Source organism: Rhododendron vialii, chromosome 12a (genome assembly GCF_030253575.1).
Source record: "Rhododendron vialii isolate Sample 1 chromosome 12a, ASM3025357v1".
Lineage (NCBI taxonomy): Eukaryota > Viridiplantae > Streptophyta > Magnoliopsida > Ericales > Ericaceae > Rhododendron > Rhododendron vialii.
The window spans coordinates 11,796,869-11,802,941 of NC_080568.1; the positions used below are offsets into that span (position 1 = coordinate 11,796,869).

A 6,073-nucleotide genomic window follows, 5' to 3' on the forward strand; every position below is an offset into this window, starting at 1 on the left:
CTCTCTCTCTCTCTCTCTCTCTCTCTCTCTCTGCATAGGTATTTCAAAATCTACTAATAATCGTGTTGCTTTGAGGTTTATTAGAAGCGGTGGATGAATACGTCCTAAATTAATTGATGAAGTTTACAATTTGAAATTGAAGAATAGGATTGCAAGTGAGTTTAAATAATTACAAAACCAAAAAGTTATTGTCAATAACTTATTACTTAATGAAAACACCATTAGAATTAGTCCAATTCGGATTTTGGAGGGGGCAATGCATAAGGAAATGGTCCAAGTGCCTTGGATTTTGTCTCGCCATTGGACTTTTGCAACCCTTTCTAGCTACAATTTATACAAAGCGACAGACCAATCTTAGGGTCAATGCTAGCTCTACACACTGGCCTGGCCCATGAGCTCCTAATGCAAGCCCCACGGGCTATTAACCGCAGATGCATGCATGCCCACGTTTAGGGCTGCAGACGAGCCGAGCCGAGTTTTACGGTGTTCAAGCTTGTTTATTAAGTTTTTAACGAACACGAGCTCTAGCTCAAGCTCAGTGAAAACTTAACGAGTCGAGCTCAAGCCGAGCAGGCCTTGGCTTGACTCGAGCTCAAGCTTGTTCACGAGCCTTAACGAACCAACGAAAAATGTATATATATCCTCGCATATGCCTAATACAACCAAAAATCACTACAACAAAAAACACATTCGGTGACATGCAAAAATGTCACCAAACGTTCAAATTTTGTCACCTATTATCTTTGGTTACATAAGAAGAGGTGTCATTGTATCCATGACACTGAAAGTCAAGGGTGACAAAATTGTGTAGTTGTCACGAAAAGTTGTCAACAGTGACAAGAATTTGGTGTCACCGAAGACAAATTTTCCATGACACAATTGTCACCGAAAGTAACAGTGACAACAATATTGTGTCACGAAAGAGAAATTTTTTGCGACAAAGGTGATTATGTCACAGACAGTAACAATGACAACACTATATTGTCACTGAAGAAAGATTATTCTGTGACAAAAGTTGTCACTAAAAGTATTGACCATGACAACCAATTGTTTGTCACCAATAACCTATTGTAGTAGTAGACACACAACAGCGACAATCTCTTTTGTCACCAAAAATAAGACTAGCAGCAATACAATTATTCCATATATTATTTTCACATGCTTACGAAGTTTCAGATTTTTTTGTATCTTATAATTCAACTTAACAAAACTTAAATTGCGAAAAAACAAAATATCATTCAAATCAAATATCCATTAAATCACCATTCATCGTCCAACTTCAAAACCTTTTAAAAGGTTCATCCTCCAACAATAACCACTTCAAACTTGACAACATTACCGAAATTGCAAAACATCCATATCCAAAAAGAACTCAAAACAAGTTATTCATTTAACTACCAAAAAGTCTTCAACTCCATCTTGGTTAGCTTCCAAAAATAACTACCAAAAAGTCTGCAACTCCATCTTGGTTAGCTTCCAAAAAGCAACTCATCTCCTTACTTAACTATACAAAATTGCAAAAAGAAAAAAAAAGGTAATTATATATGTAAAAATGTCAAGCCTACGAAAGGTACTGAAAAAGAAAGAGATTTTGCTCCAAGTTGTTATTTGACAAATTATGGCATGACTCATGAGTGACTAAGCGAGCTACCCAACCCAGATTTTGATGTCATTCTACATAATATCAATGATATGCAACCTATGTAGCAGCAAAACTTTGCCAGAATTGAAGTCTCAGTGTCGGAAACGTGTAAGACATGGACACGCTCCGGACACACTTCAGACACGTGTCCGACACATGAACAACATTAATTCAAGCTTTATCACATTTTTAAAGCCTGATTCCAAAAAGCACGATTATTAGATTGTACGTAAAAAAAAAAAAATCAATTAAACCACGTAAGGCACGAATGCTATGTTTTACACAACAGACCCGCTGAAATTATGCCGTTCGTGAATGTTTATGAAGACATGACATTTAATGTTTTTAGATTGATTAAGACGTGAAGTAGAGCAAAGCCAATCAGATATTTTGCAACTTCAGATTGTTAACAGACCATGCAATTTTCTTGAATTAGTTCTGAATAATAGTATTGATTTTTCAAGAACCCAAGAAACATATACTTCATTGTTGTGGATGCATGAGTAAGATCAAAAATCCATCTGTCATGTACGTTTTCAGCTAGTGAAAGTGATTCTGCATCTCTATTTCACACAAAAGATCCTAACTTTTACAAAAGTTATTATTCAATCAGATGTGTTGGATGATTGCAGATCATAATCTTATAGATGACCAGCTCCCTAGATGACGTAAATGGTCCATGAATGAATACCAATATTCTCCTTAACCATTTGTCATTGGCACAGTGTACATAGAATATTCTTTATATAGCAGTTCACCTCATATTCATGCTCTCAATAGTAGTGCCTCACTATTGTGATTGAGTGAATATCTTGGTCTGGTGTGGATAACAGACGACATAAGGTTGACTTTTTTGGGAAAGAGCAAAGGCAGCAATCCAAAGGATCTAGAAAATCATTCTCTTAACAGTCTACCGATTATACAAGTTCGGTACTATGGTTGTTCCTAGGTCATATCGTACTTACTCAATTGAGGATGAAATCTGTTCGATATGCAAGTGGTCTAGTCACTACCTGTAAGGAAAGCACCCCCTTCACATGAAAAAGAGAATGAGGTGGAGTGATGGGGAGGTATCGCCTTAGCAAAGAGCAAGTAGCAGAACATCGACTATATATGGTATGGCAGTGCGGCTAGGAGCTACCTTAAGGTATTCAGCTTATTAATTGGAACAAAGAAACTCCCCAAGGAAGACATTCTATCTATCCCACATGCACCTAGAAGCCCATCTCGATCTAATTGGGTCTGTCCTATCTTCTTTTGCCTAAAGGAAAGTAAGAAAAACCTCTGGTTCAGACATCCCATCACTCCCCTTGCTACCTATCCCAACTAAAGAACAAAGGATAGACACCAGCTAATACATTCGAATCTATCCTCTAACACTAAAGGCTTGAGAGACCTCAGCTATTTCATTACCAAACCAACCCTAGCTACATATATAGCTATCAAAAGAGAAGCAGCAACAAATACTCCCTCAGCAACAACACCACAACATCAGAAAATACTCCTTCAGCAGCTTCAAAAAGCAGCAGCAATAGCAACAAAAACAGCAGCAAAAAAATGCAATTCTCATTTACTACAACAGTGCCATCACAGTCTAAAATTTACTCATCAAATTAAAGGATGTAACTTCAGTATCCAGATAGCATCACCATTCAACAATTAAGCACTAGTTTCAGCATTTATATAGAAGATACCTGATAGACCCTCTCACAGTTCAATGTCTTATGTGGGGATACCTCAATGGGGGTGGTTGTGGTTGGGGCTGCTGTGGTTGGGACTGCTGTGACTGCAATGATGGTGAAAAATTTCAATACAGTAGAACATAACTCAATTACACTTAGAGAACAAGTGATTGCAACATTAAGCAGACCAAAAAGAAACTTGCTAGGCTTAAGATTAAGGGAGACTAAACCGGTAATAGATAACACCAATAATCCGTACATACAAGGAGTTTAGCTCAAAGGGGCAAGAAAGTGTTGCCAAAGAAGAACAAAAAGAGGTCATGATCACATCCCAAGGAACAAGAACAAAAAAGATGACTTAGGCTCCGTTCCGGAAACCTTCTTAAAAAATAAGTACTCCCTCCGTCCCTTTTTAAGTGTTCTGCTTCGTAATTCCAACTTATTAAAAAGACATCATCATTATACCTTTCACATCAACTTTTTCGTCCACTTTCCCTACTTACCCATCATCATTACACTTTTATTCACTTACTTTTTAAAATGGAATCTACTTTTAAGGACAAAATAGACAATTCACCAACTTTTACCCACTAACTTTATAAAATGGACACTTATTAAGGGACAGCCCAAAATAGAATACCGGACTATAAATAAGGGACGGAGGGAGTACTTATTTTGCCACTTCTCATTCAAAAATAAGAAGGGTCATTCCACAAAATTCAAATAAAAAGTTCCTTTCACATTTTCAAACTCAAAAATAATGCAAATGAAAAAAAAAAGTTCAATTTTTTTTGCACCGTATTAAAGATCTCAATGAGATTTATCAAGCAAGATCCATAGTGGTAGGAAAATTATTTGCGTAAACACATAATTTTTGAGTTTGAAGTTGCCTTATACAAAAAATAAGACTGTTGCTATGATAATGGGTGCCGGCGGAGGGAAATCGTACCAGCGGCCACGCCGGGCCGTATCCGGCCATCGGACGGCCGATCCAAGCCATCCAAAATTTTTTTTAAAAAAAACGAGGGGGCCCACGCATGAATCAGCGGCATCTGAGGTGTGTAGGGTGCTTGATCCGAGCACCCATTTTTCGTGTATATATGATCAAGCACCCTACACGGAAAAAGGGTGCTCGAATCAAGCACCCTACACACCTCGGATGCTGTTGATTGCCGCATTGGCCCTCTCATTTTTTTGTTTAGAATTTTTGGCCGGAGACAGCCCGGCGCGGCTGCCGGTACGATTTCCCTCCCCGGCCGGTCGGTACCTATATAAATTCTTCCAAAATAAGTAGCAGCCTTCTTATTTTCAGGAACAAGCCTTCTTATTACACAAAAAATAAGTTCTTATTTCGTTTCTGGAACGGGCTCTTAGAATCTCACAAAGTCATTGTACAGTAAATAGCTCAAATACTTCTGAAAAAGGAACTGCAAAATTACAAAATAAAACACCTAACAAATCATCCATCCATCTTAGCCAGAACCAAATTTGCCTCGCTCCGATATCAGAATATACTCCATTAAGTAAATAAAAAAAAAAACCCATTACAATGAACCTCCTATCATGAAATAATTCATTGTATATGACAAAATATAGAAAGAACATGGATTACCTGACATTCACCAGCTGCATTACTTCCATGAAAAGGAGTTTCTCATTGTAGCAGTTCAAGCACGAACAACAGCAGTCGTGACAATCTGCCCAGACTTCGAAATGCCAATGAAACATAATGTGACTAATATAAATAGATTGCATTATGCTTTCCAAAAAATGAATGTTAATTTGCTATCACTGTATACACAATACGAGAAATCAACTTTCTCCCATAGATGCGCAGCCAATTTGACAAAGTTTAGTAACCACAAGACACAACATAATCCTTTCGCTAGAAACAAGAATGAAAGTACTTTGGATGCATTAAGTCAATGATTCCAAAGTTCAAGATAAAAGCCTAGAAGGCTAGAACCATAACTTCAGAAAAATGATCACTTCAGCTTTGCCCATAAAACTTTACAATTTGGATCTCGTACTACATACATAAATCATTAAACCAAAAAAATTAAATCTTATAAAACAATTAAGTCGTAGTTAGTGGGGCCAAATTGGATGCCAAATTGAAAAAACAAAAATACTTGCTAGAAAAAAATTTAAGTACACAAGTAACACAATGCAAACAGGGAGAACATTAGAGTTTGCCTCGTCAAAGATTGCACCTGCAATAAGATCTATGTACCCAAAGACCTAAATTTCTTACTAATTAAACCAAACCCCTCTTAAACCCAAAGGAAAAATGCAGATATTACAAGAAACTAGGCTATACGCCACCAGAATATTTGCTACGGTGGTTTTGCAGTTGCAAAAAGCTCAATTTTATTGACCGGATACTAACCTTGCTACGGCTTAAATCCCTGTTGCAATTGGCAATGGAAAAACTTCCATCTGCCATGGTAAAAAGTAGCGGTGGCAAAATAAAGAAGTAATAGCCACGGGTTGGGCCCTGTGGCAAATATAGAGAGTTATTTTCGCGGGGTTTTCCCCTTCCACACTTTTTCCTCTCCAGCACTTAGCGAATAAAAAAAAAACCTATACCACGATCGACGCCTCTCCTCTCCTCTCTCTCTCTCTCCGTGAACTACATGCCCCTCTCCCTCTCTCGCCATGAACCGCCTCGCTTGCTCTCTCTCTCTCAGTGGCCATAGACAATCATCCCCAGACGAGCTCTTGTTGCCTCTGTACGCAATTCCTCAAT

The 6,073-nt window shown here is 37.9% G+C and overlaps 1 long non-coding RNA gene across 1 annotated transcript; it reads right to left on the reverse strand.

Annotated features, from left to right (window-relative positions):
* Window positions 1–1,232: 1,232 nt before the first annotated feature.
* LOC131310796 (uncharacterized) lies at window positions 1,233–5,619 on the reverse strand. The gene is made up of 3 exons (XR_009195304.1): window positions 4,937–5,619; window positions 3,337–3,428; window positions 1,233–1,504 (listed from the first exon to the last, which is right to left on the reverse strand). It is a non-coding gene; the product is annotated as an uncharacterized LOC131310796 (long non-coding RNA).
* Between the last annotated feature and the right edge of the window lie 454 nt (window positions 5,620–6,073).